This window comes from Lepisosteus oculatus, chromosome 4 (assembly GCF_040954835.1).
Source record: "Lepisosteus oculatus isolate fLepOcu1 chromosome 4, fLepOcu1.hap2, whole genome shotgun sequence".
Lineage (NCBI taxonomy): Eukaryota > Metazoa > Chordata > Actinopteri > Semionotiformes > Lepisosteidae > Lepisosteus > Lepisosteus oculatus.
Genome location: NC_090699.1, coordinates 51,382,538 through 51,406,799, shown reverse-complemented (window position 1 = coordinate 51,406,799; position 24,262 = coordinate 51,382,538). Strand labels below are relative to the sequence as shown.

Below are 24,262 nucleotides of genomic sequence, written 5' to 3'. Positions count from 1 at the left end.
ATAAAGTGATGTCAAGTTAAAGTGTAGTAAAGTGTAGTAATGTGCTATTGGTGTTTGCTATCTCAAGGCTGACTGCGGTTCTGACCACGAACTGCTTGTAGCCACCATCAAGGTGAAATTCTGCAACATCAAGAAGAGTGCTCCATCAAAGCGTTTTGATGTCTCCAAGGTACCTGTTTCATACGCAGTCACAGTGAAGAACAGATTCAAACTGCTTGGCAATGAAGACAAACAGCCGGACGAATTGTGGCAGGAATTCCAATCCACGATTATCAAAACAGCACAGGAACATATACCATACAAGGAATTTGAGAAAAGGAGCAAGTGGCTGTCGGCAGAAACCATCAACATCGCGATCAAAGAAGAGCAGCCAAAGCTGTTGGGGACCGAGACGAAGCTAGGAGGCTAAATGCGGAATTTCAAAAGGCAGCAAGGAAGGACAAAGAAGCATACTGGGAACAGCGATGCAAGCAAATGGAGGAGGACTGTCGAAAAGGTCACACCAGAAATCTCTTTGCGCAGGTCAAGAAAATTCGAACTTCTTTCACTGCCCGCAAAGGAGCAATCAAAGACAAGAACGGGATGTCCTGACTGGCCAGCAATGCATCAGAAGCAGATGGAGAGAATACACGGAAGAGCTGTATGCAAGCACTAGCAACCCTGAGCCACCCCACGACGACCCAGTGGAAATAGAGCCAGCTATCCTGGATGAGGAAGTCGTATGGGCACTGAAGCAGTTACCAAACAACGTGGCACCTGGTATTGACTGCATCCCAGCAGAAATGTTGAGGCCTGTTCCACCAGTGACTATCAAAGCGATCTGCCAGAAGATCTGGGAAACCAGCAGGTGGCCAAAGGATTGGAAGAGTTCAGTATTCATGCACTGCCTAAGAAAGGTGACGCAAGGGACTGTTGTAACTACCGTACAATAGCCCTGATTCCTCATGCAAGCAAAGTCCTTCTGAAGATCATACAGCAGCGTCTGCACCCAATCATTGAAGCAGAACTACCTGACTCGCAAGCTGGGTTCAAACGAGGTTGTGGTACCCATGACCATATCACAAATCAGCTGTGGATTATGGAGAAATGTCATGAACATCAGAAAAACATCTACATTTGCTTCATTGACTACAGTAAGGCATTCGACTGCATCGAACACGATAAGCTATGGAAGGCCCTGCAAGAACTGGGAGTGTCAGCACACTTGATCCAGCTGATAAGATCCTTTTATAAAGATCAAGGAGCAACTGTTCGAACACAACATGGAGACACTGAATGGTTCAAAATCGAGAAAGGTGTGTGACAAGGCTGTATTCTGTCTCCTTTTCTTTTCAATCTTTATGCAGAAATGATCATGAGGAAATTAGATCTGGAAGAATCGGAAATTGGTGTGAAGATTGGAGGCAGAAATATTAATAATCTATGCTGATGCTGATGCTGATGAGCGAAAGATCACCAGACTCCGGCTCACTTATTTTGGTCACGTGATGCCATCAGATTCATTGGAGAAAGCAGTGATGCTTGGAATGGTCAGTGGAACAAGAAGACGAGGCCGCCAAAGAACGCAGTGGCTCAATGCCAACAGCTGAAAGAGAAAGACCAAGACCGGAAAGCGTGGCGAGAGATGGCCTATAGAATCACCGAGAGTCGGATCTGACTGACCGGATAACATCATCATCATCTCAAGGCTGATTTTCTTGTTGATTTGGGGAATGTAAATGTAGTGTTCTGTACGCCATGCCCATGTTCTTTTAATGCCATGTATGCCATTGCAGGGAATTCAGATTCAGAATGGAAGTTTAATGGCAAACAGGTTGGTTTAGGTTGGTAATAGAGGTGATGGCATTCTAAAATGATTTTGAGAGTCTGCTGCCCAGCCAGGTTGACAAAACTGACACCACCTTTTCATTCAAGGAGCACCTGTATGATATCCTCAGATCGCCTAGCTCATTTTTATCCTTTCTTATGTTCTTGTGTTAACACCTATCCATCCTGTATGCGCTACTCTGTTTGTGGTGTCTCTAGAAGGTGCACACGATCTGGTAGGACCAAGTTATCGCTCACTTTTAAAATCAGCTCTTCTCAGTTATGGCTGACTGAGAGGGAAGTAAGCAAAGAAAGTTTTAAGATTATCCCACAGAAGGCTTTCATCTTTCAATGCATATGTATACATTACACTTTTGCTTATGTAGTTTAAGATTGTGTTTCATCGACATTATTCCATATTATATGTATAGAAACAATAGAAAATATCCCCGTGGCCAGTGACTGTGGACACTGAACAGTTTAATGCAGCTGTTGATCATGTCCTTTAATACAGGACATGATCCTGTATCCTTTATAGATTGTATCCTTTAATACAAACAATTGTAGTCACTAGCTGCAGACATTTCAAGACAGTGCGACATCCTTTGGTATGTATTGCAACTGTCCATGACTACAAGGGTGTGTTCCATGGTCTAATTGGTTCAGGGTGCCCAATTTTCATGATAAAGTTGTTTGAAAAAGCTGCCTAGCTTTCTAAATATGAAAAGCATGGCATATGGTGATCATTATCATAATCATCATCTTCTTTATTATTATCATCAAAAGAATTAACATTATCTACTTCACAGTTCATTTTCTACCCTGTAGCTTGTCTATTAGTGCATATGTCACACATTCCCCTTGTTATTTCTGTAACTGGCACCAGAAATGGAAAGAACAGATCGTGCAATTATTCTCTGACAGATCACAAGTTGTTTGGCATGTGGAGGCAAGAAATGTACCATTGTGGAGACCTTTATTGGATTTCATCAGACCAAGCAGTCTGCGTCTCCTTTACCGAGGCATTCTAGATTCTGAGCTGTGATGGTCCGTTCATCCAGTCTTGTAGTCTTGTAATAAAGTACTACCTCTGTGGCCCATCCTTGTGGGCTCTGTCTCGGCTAATGCAGTACATTAAATCAAATTTAAGTTTTAAAGTAATCAGTTTCTGGATGACTGTCAGCACATAAAAACGTGGTACTTTGTGGTTTTTAAGTAAATTCCATTGAATGAAGTGGGACAAGGAGATCTTTGTTTTCAAGTCCCTATAACTAAAACTGAAAAAAAAAGGTTAAACCACACAGTGATTTCAACCAAGGAACTGTTCATAAAATCCATGCCTGATTGCAGTACGTGACCATCGCTACATTCATTTGCTGTTTAAGGTTTCTACTGTAGGCAAAATAGTTGTTTTCCTTGAAAAGGGAATCCTAATTAGGTCAGCTATAATCGGCTACTGTAAAGCACATCTAGGTACCGTGAGTAGGTGATTACATCATGTAGGTTTAAGTGGAAAATTCAACCATGCATAGGCATTAAGCAGCACAACTTGGGCCTTTTCCAGTGCACGACGAAACATTCTTCTTTCATCTGTACCTGATTACTGGTAACAAAAGAAGGGCTGCTAGCATTCCAAGATTTCTGATTTTTCAGATACGACCATGTTAATATGGTAAATTAAGCCATGACAGCAAATCACTTCATTAAAAGGCAAACGAAAACGCCAGTCAAAGGTGTTTTTTGTTATTAATCAAAGGTATATTCTTCAAAAATTTGTTCCAGTTTTTCCATTACTGAACTTCAAAATAATAAGCTTCAAATGGCAGACTGATTGTTCAATTCATTTATACTTACATCTTTTGTTAAAAGCTGGTAAAACTGAAAATAGAGAAGCACAATTAGGGGTAATTTTCTTTGAAATCAATCACAATAAGTGTGTAAACATATTGTCAACAATGGTCTCATGTTTCTTTGCAGCTGTGGTCTCTTGTATAAAGCCCTCATCCCTCTGAGTTTCTAGTTAATTAACAGCTCTTGGTGTGGAATATTGAAGTAGTACATAATTAACTGCTGTCAATGAAATGATAATTGGGTGATTATCAGACCCTTAGTTGTTTCCAATACTGTTGCATTTCCTCTACATAATTTTGTCTGGAAAGGAGGCTGGTAATGATTTATGTCTGTTGTTGGTGCTACACATGCGTTAATCAAGCTTCTTAAGTATTCAAAGTAAAGGGTGGATTTGGTCAAATATTTGTTTTAGTGTGCTTATTTCTTACTGATCTTTAAAGTGTGTAAGGCTGAACTGTGTGTATATACTGTATGTGATCATTATACAGTTTATAAAATATTTTGTAAATTAATTGTAATCTAATACAAAGTAAAAGCAAAAATATAGATAATTTAAATATAGCTACCTAAAATTTATTTCAGATCAGTTTAGATTAAACCCATCAGCTGAGAGCTTCTTTTAAACAAAAAGAACATTTTTTATAGAAGAATCCATTACAGGATCAAAAGCCAGTCTAAAAGTCTGTATTTTAAAATGTACACATATACATGGCAAATGGTTTCTTTGAATAATAATAATATTTTTATATAAACTTTGATATGGGGGTTATTAAACAGTTTTTGAGATGTCTTCATCAACAACAATAGAGTGCTTTAGAAGCACAGAAAATGCCTTTTCTTAAGTTGCTTTTAAGGTGACCTTACTTGTGGCTAGTGGCCTTTACTGGAGGAAAAGCTTTATTATGTAGATCTGTCAACATTCAACATTCTTTACTGCCTGAATCTAGCAGTGGTGTGGCAGCTGCCGTACTTTACATTTGTTTGGCTCCAGTGACAGTGCTATTGGAAATTCACCTACATAATATCTGTTTTCAAGAAGGTTTATTACCATGTATGCTACAATCTACAGTATATTAATTCTGCAGTCCAAACTAAACTTTTTCATGTATGTTTCAGTATGTACTTTAATGTATTTGGGGAGGGTCCTAAAGATATATTTTTATTTTTGTTTGGTCTTATACAATTTATATTTGTGAACATTTTAGTGACGTGCAATAAATATTGTGCTCATGTTGACAATTACAGCAAATTAAAGTTTGACTTTCTTTTAATAGGACTCACTGTAAAAGCACATGTATTTAGATAACAGAGTATATCACATATACAGAATCTTAACTCTTAATTTTAATTGATATTGGTTTCTCTTTTAAAAAGAAATTGATTAAATATTATAGACTTACTATAGTTTTTTAATTATTTTGGAACACTTATTTGATTATTAAACAGAAATATTGATACCTGTCACCCAATAATTAAAGCAATTAATCTTTAAAAGAATAGTAATACTTTTTCAATAATAACCAAAAATAGTTAAGAAGAAAATGCATTTGTGTACCATGTGCTTTACAGAATTTCTGGTAACTATATTCCTCATGATGAACCACCAGCAGTTAGTTTACAAACATTATGTGAAATGTTGTGTCCAGCGCAGGAACTAAAGTTCTCAGACTGTTTCAGTGAAGCATTTACATGTTTACTGTTTTACTGTATTGCTTTAAGAGATAAATGTCTGAAGTAATTAATTTATTAATCTGAAACAGTAAATGTTGGACATTTTTCCACCTCTGTGCCACTTACTGTATATGTACTGTTGTGCTACATGACAAATAAATAGAATGAATAATTCTGGTGGACAGTCCTTTGTTGTGTTAACATATATGTAGAGCTAGCAAAACTAGTTAGCTACTGGTTTCAAGCTGTATGTCTGCTGTCCAGGGGCTGCAGTGACAGATGCTGATCATATCATGCTTCAGGCATCATGCTGAACAAATTGACTGTCAGTGTGTGGTAATATTCCTTGTCATCATGAAAAGCTGATTTAGAACTTAGCAAATAAGAGGCTAAAAAATTGTCGTACTGATGTCATTTGTGGGAATTGCTTTCAATTGTGCCTGTTCTACTGAAAGGTAAGCTGGCTCTTTTTCAAATATTAACCAAACTATTACTTGTTGTGTGCACACATTAAATTTAAATATGACTTGCGGTCAAATGCAATTTGATACAGTATGTTTTCATGTGCCGTAGTTCTGAATTAGTTAAAAAAGAAAAGCTTGGAAAGACTTGTAATTTGCAAGTCAAACCATAGCAATTTGCACAATATTCACAATATACAGAAACTATGGTTTGTATTCCACATATTTGAAGGTTTATTTTGTAATAGAATAATGCAGTTTTGAGATCTGAACTTCTTTTTAAGGTGTTGGTGGTAATGGAGAAACTTCATATTTAGACAGCTAAGCATGTTGGCATTATTGTTTCACTGACAGATGATTATTTTTCTCACTTTTTTAAATAATTGGATTCTTCATAATGGTAAGCTCTGTTTGTTTTAGATTCTCTGACAAGATGTGTGTGATTTGGAATTCTGAAGGCCTTTTTTTCCACTTTTAGGAGCATTTAACTGACCATCCTTTCACACACAAATAAAACAGAAACAATGTCTGGTGCACTGTTTTATGATGGAAATGTGTGCAAATAGAAACATTGTTCAATCAGGAGGGTTCATTGTCAGTGTAGCCCTATTTTAGAGACTTTTATTTCTTGGCAAAATTCATTCATATTCAAGGCTTACTTTCATGTTTTACCTTCTACCGGATTCAAGACTTCCTTTTTGGAAAAAAAAGAGAAAACAAGACCAGCTGTGTCTAGCAAGCAAATGAAGGAAAGAAAAGCAAGGAATGCCATCAAATTTACAAAATACAATGTCTATGCAAAATGCAAAAGTCTAAGCATTCTGCAATGTATGGCTCAGTTAACTTAAATATTCTTCCAGGGAAGTTTCCTGATCATTAAGTTTTATGTTTTAAAATGGAATATTCATAGAAGTGACCTTGTCTCAAAGTCACTTTTAATGAGGGTGTACATTTATTTACGTTAATTTGGAGTGTACAACTGACATTCTTTGAAATACTGAAAATATATAAACTGCACAGTTGACAGTGGGCAGTGCTTCTGGAAGGAGACCACATGAACTCTTTCTATCATTTTGTTCTGTAAGCAGTCGCATAATAGTGCAGCCTGGCTCAAAGCTCAGATACATAAAATGGAATGTCTGCATTTCGACACCAGTGGTCTGTTTTTGCTTTCAGTAGGATGGTCTGTTTGGAAGATTGTATCCCTTGGCTCTCACAATGCTTGCAAACATGGAAAGAGAATTAGACAACAACTCTCTGTCTAGGTGTGAGCATTCACCAGCTATCCTTGACAGGCTCCTGCAAAAGTTTCCCTGTAAACATATTTAACGTACGGGTATTTCATAGCTAAACATATGTTTAGGCGGTCCTCCACAAGAACATTTTTTTTCAACGTAGTGCTGGAATGTATAATTAATTTACAGTATAGCTTAAGAGGTTTTGAATGCTTATTGCTGTGTTGCATTATGTTGCATACAGTACAAGGTGAAAAATAACAGAAAGACATGCCAAGATGAAGGTTCAGACCACCAGCTGTGACAGGGCAGTGCTTTAGGGTCAATGTCACAATGTCAATAAAGATGCTTTAATCAGTTGACAACTGTTTCGAAGCTGCACATGGGTGCTGTGTAATGGGTACACCATATACCACCAAAGAAATTGCGCATCCATATTTAATTGCATCTACGGTTTGTAAAAGGAATGTGTTAACAAACAGGTGCTTTAATGATTTTATTTATTTATTTCCCCCTCTGGCGTAAGCATTCTGGTTCCCTTGTGGGAGTGCTTTGTGCTGAAGCGGTGATTGATTTGTGCAGGTGGCTGAGAATATCCTTGTAAGTTAGTCATGCTTCCAAACATGAAAGAGATTCTTTTTCCTTCCGCGAGGAGAAGCATCTCTGCAAGGAATAATCTTCCTGGAAATTAATAAGTACTGTAATTCAACCGCATCTTTTTAAACCAGCTTTGGTCAGACCTGGACAATGCTGCTTTGTGAGCGCGTTTGAATACAGACTTATCCTGGTCAAAGTCTGCTCTGTCAACATATGTTTCAGGCTGGTCATTGTTTTATTGAACAGTAGGTAGTAGGTAGGCATTACTAACCTATAAAAAAATTACTGTCTCGTATAATGAAAGATTGGTAATTACAGGTGGATTTATAAAATGTCAGGCACCAAAGTGTAAATTGATGATACAAGGTTGAAAGAATACAGTACAGTATGTGTTGTTGATTTAATACAGGTCATTCCAAGGCTTCTGAAATCGTCTTAGCTTCTGGCTGTCAACTCCCAGCATTTTTTTCTTCTTGTAGGAGGACAAGTACAGTAGGAGGCTAGATAAATGCCTTTGATGTTTGAAAGATGTGTTTATTTGAATTAATTGTCTGACACTATGTTTCTTATTCCTCTATGACCCCGCCCGTTTTTTGTTATTCTTTTTGGTTAAACTAAACATAATGCTTGGCGAATGAGATGGGTGAAAGAAGAAACAGGAAAGGGCGAGGAATTTGGAACATTTAGGGTGTGAACTAATAGGTTCCGAAACAGGCAAGCTCTTGGGATTGGGGTGTCTTTAAAGAGACCACACTGCACAAGGCCTCAAAAAGATTGTTTGGCATGTGCATTTATTTTGGTACTTTTGCAGTGTGCTCGTCTTTCTTGACTCTTCCCCCAGAATCCTTTTGTGCGGATAACAGGGAATTGTACTAGTATCTGCCTCATATGGCAAGCCCTCCTGTCATGAATTTGAAGAATGAATCATAAGGTCTGAGACGAAACAGAACAAGAGAAAGATGACCATTCATCATGCAGAAAGGCAGCGTCGGTATGACGGCCTAAGGGAGGGGCGACGTAGGTGGGGCCCGAAGGAGTTCAAATTTAGCTTGGGTCTCTCTGGACAAGGTGAGCAGCGTTAAATAAATCTCTTCACATCTGTGGCAGGCATCAGGTTACTGACAGTGTTTGAACAGTCTGACAACTGTTCCTTTGTAATTTTATTAGGAGCCTAGGTCTCCTTCCTTTCTGTGCAGCTTCCCAGTGCCGCAAGGTCACTATCACTTCAGTTCAGTCAAGATTTATGCTGCAGATCCCTTTCCCATCACACGCCACCCTACTCTGTCTGGACTAGTTCTCCTTTTGAGAAATGGAAAAAGAAAGTAAGATATGGATGACAACACTGCTTAAGATGATCAGACCGTGACCACCTAAGCCTTTAGACTGAATAAACTGATATCAAGTAGTTAACCATGCATTTTCATAATTTGATTTTTTATTTTTAAGACTGAGTTTAATTGAAAGGCATTTGGTAGTTAATATAGAATGTAGCACATTAATAACTAAATGCAACTTGGTTTATGTTAAACAAAGAATTAACTAGCACCAAATAACTATTTGCTTTATTTCATTCTAAGTCATTTTGGCATCGGAAAACACCATTAACAAGGAGAAAACAAGGTTGCTATAGAAAAGATTATTTTCATTCTGCGTGTTTCATAAGGCAAGGCAAGGCACTGCCTTCCTTATGTGCATCAGATCCATTAGCATTTGCAATACAAAAACTGATAAAAAGATTATCTAGGAAAATCTGGGAGAGGCAGAAAGAACAGAGACGAAAGGCATGCTGTTGATTTGAAAGCCATCCTCTCCGGTGGACCAGCTATATCAGTCTAGCAGCTGTTGCTTGAGTGAGAAGCTATGCCAACAGTTGAGGATAAGCATCCAGTCAAAAATGGACCTTTCACAAGTCAATGTAATTTTACATCTGGAGCTTTCTTGCGGTTTTTCACCAGCCCTTTTCAAAATGCTTCTTCAACAATGAGAAAAATAAACACTTTCATGTCCTCCTAAAGACCATTTTCAGTAGTTCTATTCATAAACAGCTGCGCACATGATGTATGATTCCATTATTTCTAATGGAATGGTCTTCTCAAGTAGCTGCCATTGCGCAGGTTGGTCAACGTTGGACTATCAAATTCTTTGGCAACGTGCCAAGAAATGTGATGCTTTCTTTCTACTTTGCAGCTGTCCCATGGCACATCTTGGCTTAGTTTTTATCTGATTTCTTAAGTTCATGTTTGTGCAATTCATGTGAGCTCCAACACACATCTATACAGTATTAATTATTTATTTCTTAAAATGTTAGAACTTTAATATCTTTTAGAGGGGAAGGGAAAAACTTAAATAGATTTTTTCCTTTATAGATACAATTTGACAACACAGTAATAACACAATGTGTCTAGTCACTCCTAGTATTAAAAGGTAAGGCTGCACAGAGGGCAGTTTATCAAAAATTACTTTGGTTTTTGTTTTGACTCAGTTTTCAATGGAATGAAACTGATTTCTTGAAATAAGGATGTTTTTTTTTTCAAAATTACATTCATTCTTCTTGCATTTTAGTTATTCAGCTTCAGTTTAGTACTTCTTCAGTCTTTTTATTATTTTAAAGGAGCTTAAATGGCTGCTTGTGAAAATATTTTTTAAACATTATCACTTGTGCTTAGCTATGAAAATGAGAACCACATGTTATTGGGCTGCATTTATTCTTAAAGGTATGCATATAGAAAGTATGAAAGCTGTTCTGTTTTTTTTCCCTCCTCCTGATCCAATGCCTCCCACAAACAGATGTTGCTCCTACAAGTCACCACAACCAAAACATATACCTACCCTCCTTATCCTGAAACACGTTGGAAAATAAGTCACTTATTCAAATTTGCCTTTCACGCATCGAGGAGAGCAAATACGTGATTTCAAGCACGCAGTAGACCAACTGTAGGAAAGTGAAGAAAAACATGTTTGGGGCAAACATTTTTGCTTTTGTTGTTTTCCATCTTAAAGTTTACTTGTATAGTTGAGAACATGAGAATGGTTACAGAGGAGTGCTGCTCAACCCATTCAGCTCATTAGGCTGTTAGTAGCTGAAATGATCCAAGGACCTCACCTTGAAAGCCATGGAATCAGCTGTCAAAATGGCTGTGTAACAAGGTCCAGGCTCCTACAGACTTTGGTGTATAAAAGCACCTCTTATTCTCACTCCCCGTAGTTTATCAAGTAAAAGCCAAGAGAAATCACAGCCAATGTGCAATTTTCCTGAATGACATGATTTCATATCTTGTAAGGCGATGTGTTGCAGAAATACCTGAAGAGCACTCTAAATTGATTTTTTTCTAGTTATTTAATTCATATTGTAAACATTTCTATGATGACATGGGCCTTGTCAAAACTTTCATTTAATGGCTGGAGATACACAGAGTTATCTCTAGAGCAAACTGTTCCTTTATGATGTATTCATTTACAAACCCAGTTTAGGAGAAGATTGGGGAAAAAAAATCATCTCCTTTTAAAGGAAGAAAGGACTGCCTTAAAGGCTTTGGCTTTTAAATGCAGTTGGTTATTGACACAAAAGACTTTGTAAGACAGGATTCTATCTTTCAGTTTGATTTGGCTCCATATACAGATGTTATGTTATTTTAACTGGACTTTCACTGTTTGCCCAGAGCCAGTAGTTTTTTTTTACTGTATCCATTGGTTTTCAGTTGGGGAAAGGAAGCTCTTAATACTAAAGCTACAGAGGTACAGACCTGGCACATGGCTTAGTATTATACTTATGCCAAATAAATGTACTGTATATGAAAATCTGTGGTTCAGATTTTTTGAAAGAGTGATTCATGAAACCAGCAGTGAGTTGTTTTCATCAGTTTTCCCTTAGATTGGTAATTAGCCTTTATAAGGTAATAAAATCACTTAATTCAGACTTCGGGTCTAATTAAATAAACTATTACATTTTTGGTTGGAATTCAGTTTTAGTTTTTAGCAAAGTTGGCTTGTTTGCCTTTTTGTTTGAAAACGCAAAGCAAGTTTTATTATGATGAAGCAGAATTTAGTTTTGCTGTGTGGGGAAAATTGCTGGATGCTGCAATTAAATGCGATACTTGCCAAATTTCCAACTGGAACTTCTAACTTGGTTAAGATTGGATTTACAGCAAGTCGCATTAGGCGTGAGGAACCAAGTATTCCTTGCAGTTTTAGGAATATATTGAAACCAAGGAAAAATGAGATTAGCCATGTCTGAGAGTGTTTTGTTGAAAAGTCTGCAGTGTAGATTTCACTGAACAATAATCTACTTACACCTATCATGAATGTGGTTTGACAGATTTCTGTGTCACTCTATACTCTCTATATCTAACAGTCAAATTTCTAAAAATATTTAACATCATTATATGAATATGTGTGACATGCCAGCCTTATGAAGACAACAACATTCAATAAGAGTTTTCTTAACTTTAGTGTAATGTAACATACTGTATTATCCACATGAACATGGCTTATTATATCAACATGTGCCTGTTGAGCAAGATTAACAATTTTTTTCTTTCGAAATCAAAATATTTCCTTTATTTTTATCTGACATGAATTAATGATTGCCGCTTACCGACAAGACGAGAGTAGAGGCATAATTTTGTTGTTAGAATCAAAAATCGGTGCACAACATTGCAGAGCTGAACTGAAGACAGTCATCATGTCAAAACGCCTTGACCGTGTTCACTTGTGAAAGGTCTTACCTTAGCAACACCTAAAATTCATTCAAGAATGCATATGCAGTCAGCATCTAATTGAAAAAATCAAGATCCTTTGGACATCTACAACATTAAACCAAATGCAAGTAAGAAAATGATGCCAAAAAAATGAGTTTTGAAGGAGTCCATTTACTTGTACTGTAACTACAGTAAAATGTGAAATAAGGTTGAATCAGCTCTCTAGCCTTTCCTACAGCTTATTGCCAAACATGACTCAGCATAGTCTGTTACCATAATTGAAAAGCCCTACAAAGTCAGCCTTGACAAGGTTAGCCTTGGAGGTTATTCAAGGGGAAAGGATGAGGTTCCTTCAATGTCATGGTGTGCTTTGACTTCAAGTCTTCCCTTGTGTGCAAAGAGACTACAAATATAACCTGGTAGTTTTAAATAAAAAATGAAAGATGTACTGTAACTGAAAGTGCTGATTTGTTTGTAGTGAATGTTAAGATTACTTACATATGGTTTCCAAAGCTTTGCATGTAATACTTAGATCTTGCAATACTGTATGCTTGCGTTATGAATTTACCACAAATATCATTTTAAAACAGGGACTTACAGTAGGTATCCTAGCAGTTCTGGGTGACTAACTGTTTCTGAAAGGAGTAGGCGGAAACCAGTTCTGTTTTAGCCCATAAATAAAATTATATGATACAGTAGCTCTAGGAGGGCAGACTTTAGACTCCAAATAGTAAATACTGTCAGATGCGAAAATACTTACTGGTTTCTCATACTAGTTTTTGTGCTATCGTGCTGAAATTACTTGAAACAGATTCTGATTAATTGAAGTTTGGTTTGATTTTCAAATTTATTTTCTGAGATGTCATCATTTTTGATTAATGTGGTTCTACAGTGTACGGGGACTGAATTTAAAGCTTTGGTTTTGCTATAATGAATTTTATTTATTTTGAATATGCAAGAAATGAGTTAAAGCTAAAGATGGTTCTGGGGGAAGGGAGAACACCTTCTGTAGAGTGAATTTTTCAGTATGAAATGCTTTCAAGACGTATGTGTTTAAGCTATTTTTCAATGGCAGAGTAATTATGCAGAAACATTTTTACATTATGCATTACGTTAAATTGTATTTTGAAAAAAATACAAACTGATTTAAATCATGCTAACATTTTTTTTTTACTGAATGTGTGCAGATGGCTTGCCACTTTAGAACTTCATACAAAAAAGTTCTCAAATTAGCCTTTGCTTGAGTGACGTCATACCTTTTATTGTTGCTTGCTTTTGTTGCTTCTGGTTGTGTTGGTGTTTGTGCTTGATTAAATGTCTCCTATCACAAGGTCAAGGCCTGTACAGCTGGAATTGACATGCAACATTTACCCACAAACACATGATTCATTAACTCACTTAGCCTTTTAATTTTATACAGCTTTTTATTCACTCTGAATATGCCAAATTTTAACTATGCATTCGCCTATCTCTAATTAATTCACAACGCTGTACTAAAATCATGAACAGCGGAGTCAATTCCTGTTAACAGGAAGGCATTGAACTAGCAATGCTTTGATCCTGTTTGCTGTGGTACAAGGCTAGAATAAAATGAGGATGCAGTAATTAAAGCCTGATATGTGCAGCTGTTAACTGTATGTATAGTACTGTGTTTTCATACTTGTGTCCTGGTCAAGTTAAACATTGGGTCCCAATTTAGGTATTTATTATGACCAAAATCTATTTAAATTCTATTAACATGTTTTTTAAGTACTGTAACTTCCATGCAAGCAAGTTGGGTTTCTCTCATTTGAATCCTTTTTTACATTCTAAAAAGTATTGTGGTATGGGTTCTGTCAAGCTGGTGGTAGAAATGAAAAGATTTTGTAATTAACAATATAGATGTAATTAAAAAGGCTATTTATATTTAGATATTATAATTTTATTTGGAATCAAAAGAATATCTAAAATCTGAAACCTCAAGTTACTTTCTTAAAAAAATTGGAGATTATGCCTCAAAACTTAAAAATATTAGTGAAATCCTTTGAAAGCCATTTTTCTGCACTGAATTGAAGAACATGGATAACATGAACTGAGTAGCTCACAAGGGTTAAAATGTGTTTAGTCTTTCCCTTGAGAGTTTGAATGGTTTACAGTAACTGAAAACATTACAGTCTGATATAGGCTATGACGTAACTGAACACAAAAGCCTTCTCTTGAGTTTTTTTTTGTTTGGATAACCTAAGAGAACATGCCTGTTGTTGAGTCAAACAGTTTGTCAGTTCTCTTTTCATAAAACCTACCAGCAGTATTTTAAATGCTGTCTATTAAGTCCCTTTTTGCATGGCTTGTTTTGAATTGATATTATGGATGGTAATCTGCTTGTTAAATTTATGAACAGGGGTTGTAGTCTTTTTTTTCGGGGAGTACTCTTTGAAGTTAACAATAGTGTAAATACAGCATAAGACTAACAACAAGGGTGTAATGACTGTGTCAAAAAGAACTAGGTATCAAACCCTACAGTCTCCTAAAATAACACCAAAAAATCACTTAATGCACAAATTTTTATGAAACTTTACAGGATTGTCCCAAGTATGTTAGTTTAATGAAAATCATCAACCAGCAACCAAATTATTTTTCTTTAATCTGAATGTATGCTTTGTTCCCCAATGTTGTTACAGCTATCAGAAAGAAGGATGATTTAATGTTTTATTTTTTATGTAACTATGAAACGTTCCTAAATTTGAAATTTCCAAAATATTATTTGAAATAGAACAATTATTTTTGCCTTCACATTTTCTGTTCTTCATGAATAATTACATTTTACTGGTGAAATATTTTTTTCCTATTTGTAATGTATCAGAGGGACTGCTGAATACTGTATAATATGACTATAATTTTATGTTCCTTATGACTCTTGACAAATACAAAATGAAGGAGACCTTAGCAGGTTTATGTTATTTCCTTCAGAAAGAATCTCTTGCAGCATAAACTACACACGTTTTAGCCTTTTTTTAAGACAGTAATTATTCTTCCAAGATAGGTGCCAAAAGAATTTCCACGTCTTCCGTCTTTAGGGAACTGACAAAGGCTGATTTACATTACCACGCTTGAGACCATTTGGTTTTCAGCTCAGTTCTAATGACCAGTCTGCAGTTGGTGTGCACCTCCTGAAAAGAGTATTGTGTTAAAAAAAAGAAAGAAAAGAAAAAGAAGAAAAGGGCTCTCTGGAAATATCACATGTACATTTTAAAACTTTGTTACTTGCTGTAAAAAGTCTGCACCCGGGTATTATTGTGTCTATTACTGGAAAATATGAGACTTAAAGACATTTTGGTGTAACTGAAGCTTTAGACGATATTACTGTGCAACAATCTTAGTGGTATTAAGTTCAAGCATATATAGTATGTACATGTAGATGATGGGTTTTTATAAGGCAGGCATTTCATGTTGAGAGGATTTACTGTAGCAGATCTCCAGAAAGCTTGAAAGGTAATATCTTTTTTGCTTCTAAAAATGTTGAACCATGTAAGTAGATCTTTGCTTGTTCTATTTTACCCCTTAATGTTTTTAAGAGAGAGTGTCAGGAAAAACTTATAAGTACTGTAAATGTGTTTAGAGTGTCTCTTGACTTTCAGCACTTATCTGAAGTGATGACACCTGGCCGTATGCACAAGGAGTCCAGCTTCCCTGAGAAAGGTGAACCAAGGGGCTACTGCAGTGGTAGAATATGGTAAAGAAAGGCAGAGGCTGCTGGAGCAGTAGTCGCAGGCAAGAAAAACCGTCCATCCATCCATTTTCTAACCACTTTGTCTAATACAGGGTCATGAGGAGCCAGAACCAATCCTGGCAAGCAGTGGATGCAGAACAGCATACACCTTCGGTGGGACGCCAGTCCATCGCAGGGCACACAGACACAAACATGCCCATTTTCCCAGAAACTAATTAACCTGGCAGAACAGTATGTCTTTGGACTGTAGGAGAAATCCGTGCATCCAAATTATCTGTAATGATAAGGTAAAGAGTTTACTGATGGAAGAGAGGGATTGTCTTTTTCCCAGACCTTCATTATTAACTCAAATAGTTCAGTAGTTTTAATACTATACAAGTGCAATTAATTTCTATTTAAGGCATCGTGCTTTGACCATCATCTTAGTAAAGTTTAGTATTAGTAATAATATTATTCACTAGAACTTTTTTTGTCGACTCCATAGTTCAGTAGACACACTGGTTGTTAAATAGGATGTGGAGGTTGTACCACAGGCTAAACCCCTTTGTGTGCTCACAACAGCTCAGATATGTACACTTTGTTGCTGGTATGTCCAAGCTTTGTTCTGAAGAGACATTCCCTCGTTATGCTTATCTAAGCACATCTACAATTGTTTTGAACCCATGCTTACTTTCACCAAAGCCTTTCACTGGGCTGATTGTGTGGTCTACTGTGATCAATGTGACAGACTTCCACAGACCACCAAACTCATCTAATTCAAACTTTGAGTAGTTAAAAAGACTGTTTAGACTTCAGCTAAGTAACCTATATTAGCTTGATGTGTTTTTTGTTATTACAGTATTTTGTGTTTCAAACTTGCAGCTCCCATAGCTCCCTGATATTATATAAGTAAAGGCATATTTGTGTAATGTCACAGGTGGGAATAAATTAATGCGGTAACTTTAACAAAATGTGGGATATACTGTACAGTACTGTATTAATGGTGAGCTTTTTTCAAAGCAGTTTGGTGCATTTTTTCTAAAATTTTATAATAAATGTTACCTATTGCTGCCTCATCTGTTTGGCTTTGTTAAAATCTGCATTTTCTGTATTAAGTAAAAATGTGTTATGTCACTGAAGTTTGAAGTCACTAAAAACAAGGCCTATTGTGGAATATTGTCAATGTTTTTTTAACTTCAGTTCCTGCTTGGTACACAAAATCACAAAATTACCTTTAAATTATTAAAGTGAGCATTTCGTTCCATTTGGCATGGTCAGATACATAATTGAAGTAATTTACAGGAAAAAAGAAAAGCTGAGAGAAATAGGGCAAAATCTAATAATTGCAGCTGAACATTTGCAACATTGTTTCCATCCAGCAGTGGAATATTAACAAACTCTAATTTTGTTGTTATGGCGAATATCTACTTCTGGTAAGAGTTACTGAAAACATATGTCTCTTTAGCTTTTGCTGTCTGGTGTTTTATTTTACATGCAGACCTCTAGGTTGAGTAGTTTTCTTAACTGGTAGATCTGTTAAAATTTCAGGAAATGTTCATTGTCATTAAAGAAAACTACTTCTTAGGACTGTCATAGTGAGAGAGTGTAGGGGAATGAGAGGAGGGCTGAAGAATTGACTTCACTGTAATTTACTATGAACCAAGATTTGCTTACTTTCACAGCGTCGACAGTAGCAACATCTGAGCTTAAAATATCTACATATACAAGAATTCTGTGAAAATTGAATTTGAAAATATCCTGCATGTAATAACCAATCCGGCTGTGCTATAATTCAGTACACTGTAAGACATATTCCCCCAACTTCTGAGTAAAAACAGATTGGGGAAATGTAAAGTTCAGTGGACCAGTTCTAATGAGGTGGTCCCTGGTGACCTAGAAAATGCCAGTTTTGAACTTGGAGAAAGACAAGAAACATGTTTGATGTTATGCCAGTGAACAGGTTTTCATGATATCCACACCACAGCCATAAGCCTTGTGAGGCAATTTCGATTCCAGTTGTGAAACTGAAGAAAATTATAGATAGGCACTTACTTATGTACTGCTTATGTAAACATTCGAGACAGGAGGAGGACAAAATATTACGGAAAGATGAATGAAGTTTTAGTAATTTAAGTAATAAGTATGTACAGTATATGTATTTAATGGTTCAGGTGGGTAGCTACGTCAGCATGCGTAGTCTGCAAAGGAACAAGTAATAGGATTATTCCATGATGAAAAGAGAAGAGAGAGCCCTGAAGAAGGCTCTACAGCTGAAACATTGTGTTTTCTCTCTTCTCTTTTCAGCATGGAATAAACCTATTACTTGTTCCTATCCATTTAATGTATTTGCATTTTTCCATACCTGAGTATGGGTACCATACTGAGGCTTTTTTGGCCTAGATTTAATTTTCTCCTCTTTAAATGATTAATATTTCTAAAGGATAATGAGTAACCTATCCTCCACCCTGACAAGACACTTGCTGTAAGTGATCTACTGCGCTGCATTGACCATGCAGTTTAGCACAGCCAATTTGATTACTGTACTTACATATCACTGGGAGAGGAGACGAAACAGCAATACCATGAGAAAACATGAACAAAGTGAGAACGTAGAAACTCTACACATAATGTGTCCCAGCCCAGACTTGACTCTAGCACCCTAGAGTCCATGCCATTAATACTCAAGGTGACTTGCAAGGGTAAGTAAGGAAAGCACATCTCATTGTTGTGTATTATAAATATAGCCATGCATGTTTATTATGCTACGTAATAGAATAGGAGTGAAATTTCAGGTCAGTTTGCACCCAAGAGAGAATACTGTGTATAGATAGTCTTTCTTTTAAGTTCTTATTCAGGGCAGTGATATTCATAAATCTTAGTCCATACCACATTCATACAGTCTGAGGTACAAAGTTAATGTCTGTGCATTTTGTAAAGAATATAAAAGCTGAACTAAAACTAAAAGTAAATTCAGAAGTAAAAGTTTGCTCACATTTTAGAAGATATTTGTAGATCCTGTAAAAAGTCAGACAATCTCTAATATACAGTATGTTAGAACTGTCTTGTGCTGTAATGTATTATTATCAAACCAGTGTTGACACTGAAAAAGAAGGTTTGATATTGTCTTTTTTTCTATCATAAGAACATGTAACATCGTAATGTATTCGGACAAGTTTTTTGTCAGAATGTGAAAGATCTGAATTATATACACTGTCTTGTGCTTCCTCAATGTATAGGGTATTTCTCTGATTCAAGATTTCGTTGCTGTCTAATAACCTATCCTTAGTCATGATCTGCAAAAGTCATACCCTAATGGATGATGTCTTTGTTTGCAGTCAGACACAGCAGAGGTCTCAAAATGTCATGCCCAGCTTAATCAACATCAACTGCCTGCATATTGCCAACACATGCTCTTCTGTTAGTGTGGAAGTCAGCACCAGGAAATTTGCCACTACAAACAAGGACCTCAGTACAGCTCAGAATGCTGTGGAGCAAAACTGTCTCCTGGCATGCTTTAAAATTAAAATACAGTGGTGCTTCTTAAACATAAATAGATATAAATGCTTGGAACATGTAAATATTATTTACTCTAAGTTCTAGGTAAAAATAAGATCCATGCCAAACTCCATACCATAATCGTAGTGTCTCAATGAGGCAGAACCTATCCTGACTTCGATGGTATTATGCAGAATAAATAGTATTTGACCCCCCCCCCCCCCCCTCAATGGGATGTGAGTCCATCAGCAGGGGTTACCCCCAGAAATGCAGGGACCACTTATACAGCTGAGTGGTTTGGAGCATCTGGGGTGAAGTACCTCACTCAAGGTACAACAGCAGTGTCAAAATCAGAGACTTGAACCCACAATCTACAAGTTGTGAGTTCAGAGACATACCCACTACTATAGGCCATGAACATCCCCACCTACATACTAGGTTGTCTATAATTAATATTTTGAGACAAATATGGTCAAATTAAAACGATATAGAGACGTTTAGCATACCCCCTGTACAAAGATAGTGCACATATTTGCAAAGCTTTCTATATAAAAAACAAAAAAGCTTTCCATATAAAACCTGTTGGGCCTAATACCATCCTCATGTGCAACCTTTCTTATAAGAACAAAGCGATTGACTAGAAAATAACTAGGCTTTCCTACAATATCAAAGTTTCACACCTGTCATAATATCTGGTGTTGCAAAGTGAAGTGTTCGTCTTTTATACCACTGTGGCTTTTGAAGTTTAAAGTTATGTTGTAAAACCACAAAACTGAAAAAGATAATGACATTACTGTTTCAGTAATCTGTTTTTGGCTGGCCGCATTTAATAGCATGAATAGTGAATGTTATTGAGATACTCTGGTATGAGGTAAGAGTAAACATAAGTGGAAAGTTATGTTGTCTATTGTTATTTTATCCTTCAGCATGAAATAACAGCAGTTCACTTATTAGAAACTGTTTTCCTTTCATCGTTTTGAAGAAACACTTAATGCTGAGTACCTTCATGTAGTTTTGTATTGGTCAGTAATACTACAGTAAATAGTATGGGCGTAATTCAGTTCCAGAGAGGGCAGACTTAGGTCAGATCTGATTGGTACTGTATCTCAGTCAACGTACAGTATGATAATGTTATCAGGTGGTCTGGGCCTTTTGGAGATTTTCTAGGTTTTCCCTGCAGTTATGGTTATAAATGTTAATTTCTAAGCAGTGCTCCATTCTATTGCCATTTTTAGGGCTTCTCTAGGATTTTTAACTCCTTTTGCTGTGGATTTGTTGTGGATAATTTATTATTTATTTAGCAAACACTTACAGACATATTTCAACATATATTTGGATACATGTACTGTATCGTGTACTGTATACACTGCTATTTATATGTTTATTCATACCCCAAGTAAAATAGGAACAAAAAAACAGAATTGTAACAGAATGAGTTACAGATTGGATAATGAGACTCTTTTATTTAATTATAATTTTGTTATATTCATAATGAATCATAACAACATTGCCTGGTCTGCCTAGATTAGGCTAGAAGGTATTGCTATTTTGCTTGTGTATGCTTAAGAATATTAATAATTATGGTGTGTTTATGTGTGTATAGTATGTATTTCCACTGTTCTAAAAATGTATCAGGCCACAGAAAGAAAGTAATGGATATCATGAAATATTTCTTTAAAGGTCTACAAGCAGATTAATACCTCCAACAAAAATAAATGTATTATACATTTATAATTTTAATATATAAATTATCATTTTAATTGCTAGGGCTATGTTACCCAAATATTCTATGGGTTCTCATTCAGTTGGTCTTTGTAATAACATGCAGAACAGAATGTTAGGACTGCTCTGACAGTTATGTCTAGAAATACATTTTTAAAATTGCCTGTGGAATTTTATTTTTTAGTTACTAAGAGGTAATTTGGTATGATAGGGCAAGACAAGCCATCAGTGACTCTTTCAGGTCATGAATTATGTTCAATAGCTTTGTCAGCTAATATAATTATTAATATAATTAAGGTAATATAATTTTTGGTAAGGAACTAAACATATAGATCTGTTTTTTGCATTTTACAAGTATTATTATTAACAACAACAACAATAATAATAATACAGTTAAACATGGAATTACTATTCTAATGCTTCTAGGTTGTGCAGCAAATGAAATCAGTTTGAATTGTGAATTAACGTTAATGGTTCCTGCCCTGCAATGAATTGGCATCCTATGATGGGTGTATCCTGCCTTGTGCCAGTTGTATGCCAAGATAGGCTCCGGCTCAACCATAACCCTGAATAGGACAAAGCGGTTAGAAAATGGATGAATGGTTAATGGTGTCTTTGCCAATCTCTGGGTGGGTACGCAGTGTAAATTAATTTCGCCAGGCCGCAACACTCTTAAAATGGGCACTTTAGGAGTGCATGGATCGTGAACCTTGTTAAGTAAATTTGTTCTAATGCCAGCAGTCGAACAGTTTAGTAGTCAGGCTGGAATTTGTGACTGTCAGTCTTTTCAACCAATATCTGAAAAGGGTCACACAATACACTGCCTGCTAAGTACAAGGGCTCTTGGACATACACAAGCACAAGTTGTTGTCAGTAATTAACTGGTTTACACCAGTAGCATACACTACGAAATTAGGCGCATATGGGAAAACCCAATGAAAACCAATGAACTGTAAATAAGACAAGAACATTTATTCTCCAAACAGAACATGTCTTAGTCTGGCATTGAACTTGGAAACCAAGAGTTGTCAATCAACTGTTCTACAGTAAGTGCTCTGCAGCCATGGCAATCTTAATTCATGAGAACAACCCTCAGTTCTCTGTGCTCATATAAATTTGTGGCTTGTTATTCTTCTCTGTGCATTTTGCAAAGGTTTTTCCTTTTAATGACATCTTATATTTGGTATAAACGGTGTGTTTCCATTTTTGCGTGTCATGCTGAGGATGTTATCATCATGATTGTCCTATTTTGCAGTGTTGTGTCAAGATGTCTTTGTACCTGGAGCACTCCAAACGTTTTTTCTTTTAATCATGTCACACTGCCTCAGATTTTAATTTCAGTCACACTAATTTAAATGGCATCATTGGATATAGTGAAACATGTCCAATTTTGTTTCTTAAAATCTGTCAGGATGATTACCACTACCATAACACAAATGAGTCTGTCTTTTCCTGGTTTTGGATGGTATTTTCATTGTGTAATCCTTTCCTAATCTATAACTCAATACTGTCAACCTTAGAGTTGACAGTTAGAGTCAACTCTAGTTAGAGTTCTCTTCCTATCTACCGTTGCCTATATGGTACAGAGGTTTGGCATGATTGTTAACATTAATATCTGTTGTAAAGACTGAAAATGTTCGTACTGATATTGATATTATGTGCATTTAAAGGCAACTGATGGGTAGAATATTGAATAGAAATTAGTGATAATCCAATTCTCTTGATGTGTGTAATGCGAATGAATAGTTTAACTTAATACTAATATAGATTTTTAATGTAACATTGCATTGTGCTTCTTTGCCAAATACAGTGATTAGTGAAGTGGCAGAAGTAATTAGGCTAAAACAATGATCTTATTTAAAACGATTCCAAGGCTACGCTAAAGCATAATTTCTGCTGTGCTTTGTTAGAGGAAAGTCAAGCACAATTAAATAACAAAGAAGTAGCTATCAGTTTAGATACTCTTTTGAGACCTTTGCAGTTGGCTAATTAATTAAAATCTTAGTTGAAGTCAGTGTAATTACAGTCATGGTAATACAAAGCACTACATTTTCTGTTTTTTCATAGTAATCAGTCATTCCCTTAATCCACCGCTGTTATTGAAGCTGAGAACTCCTTTTTCACCATCAGTAACTTGTTGATATTTTTTTGTAGCTCTGCTCTATTTATATAGTGCTACACGTTTTCCCTTAACTTTTTTTATCAACTTCTTCAGACTTAAATAAGTTCTTTAAAAATGGTTGATCAATCTTTCTGAACAATGCTGTCACAAATGGAGAAGTATGCTGAGTCGTCCGAATGCTTGACATTTAGTAGATGTATTTTGCTATTCACTCCTGCCACAACCTGTTACTGTAGATCATGTATCAGAATATCTGAGAAAACCAAGGGCACTGCTAAAAACAGAATTCAATAATCATTCTCTGTTGTTGTGGGCATCCCATTAATATTTCTGTGTGAAACAAGGCATCTTGATGTCTAACCTTTAGAAGTTTAATGTGCTGACTGATCTGTTCCCAGCCATGTTACACAGTACTCTAATAATACTGCTGCACCCTGTGTGTTTATATCCTAGCTATCCTATTATTATCTTTTGTTGGCACCAAAGGAATTTTGAAATAAAGGTTCATTAAGATTATCAAATGGGCAAAGGGCCATGATATGCCAAAATACAGCTCATACAGGAAAGGCAGACATGACCTGTGGCAAAGAAGCTTGTCTGTGGGAACACAGAACGGAAATGTGAAAGTAACAGAGGCCAGAAACCAGGAGGTGAGGATTAAAAGGAAGCAAGGAAGGGAAATTAAAAAGTCAGCATACTTGTTTTTTTTCTTTAATTGCACTAGTGTTTCTAGTAAATTACACCTTCTGTCAGTCCCATGCCCTTGATAATAGAAACTCAGTGAAATTTTGCCATGTTCAAGTATACTTCAAACTGAAGTATAATATGCTGTAGCTCTATTTTGGTGCCCAGATTTAAGAAGGGCCTATTTTAACAGTGCAGACCTTGTATGATTTACATTTGAATCTATCAGCACC

The 24,262-nt window shown here is 36.2% G+C and overlaps 1 protein-coding gene and 1 non-coding gene across 4 annotated transcripts in view; both read left to right on the top strand.

The window, feature by feature from the left end:
- The window catches only part of pdzrn3b (PDZ domain containing RING finger 3b), a 112,404-nt gene that overhangs the window by 13,780 nt on the left and 74,362 nt on the right, over positions 1-24,262 (top strand). The gene's annotated exons all lie outside the window — the stretch shown is intronic.
- On the top strand, positions 19,951-20,055 carry LOC138238482 (U6 spliceosomal RNA). The gene has a single exon (XR_011189533.1). It is a non-coding gene; the product is annotated as a U6 spliceosomal RNA (small nuclear RNA).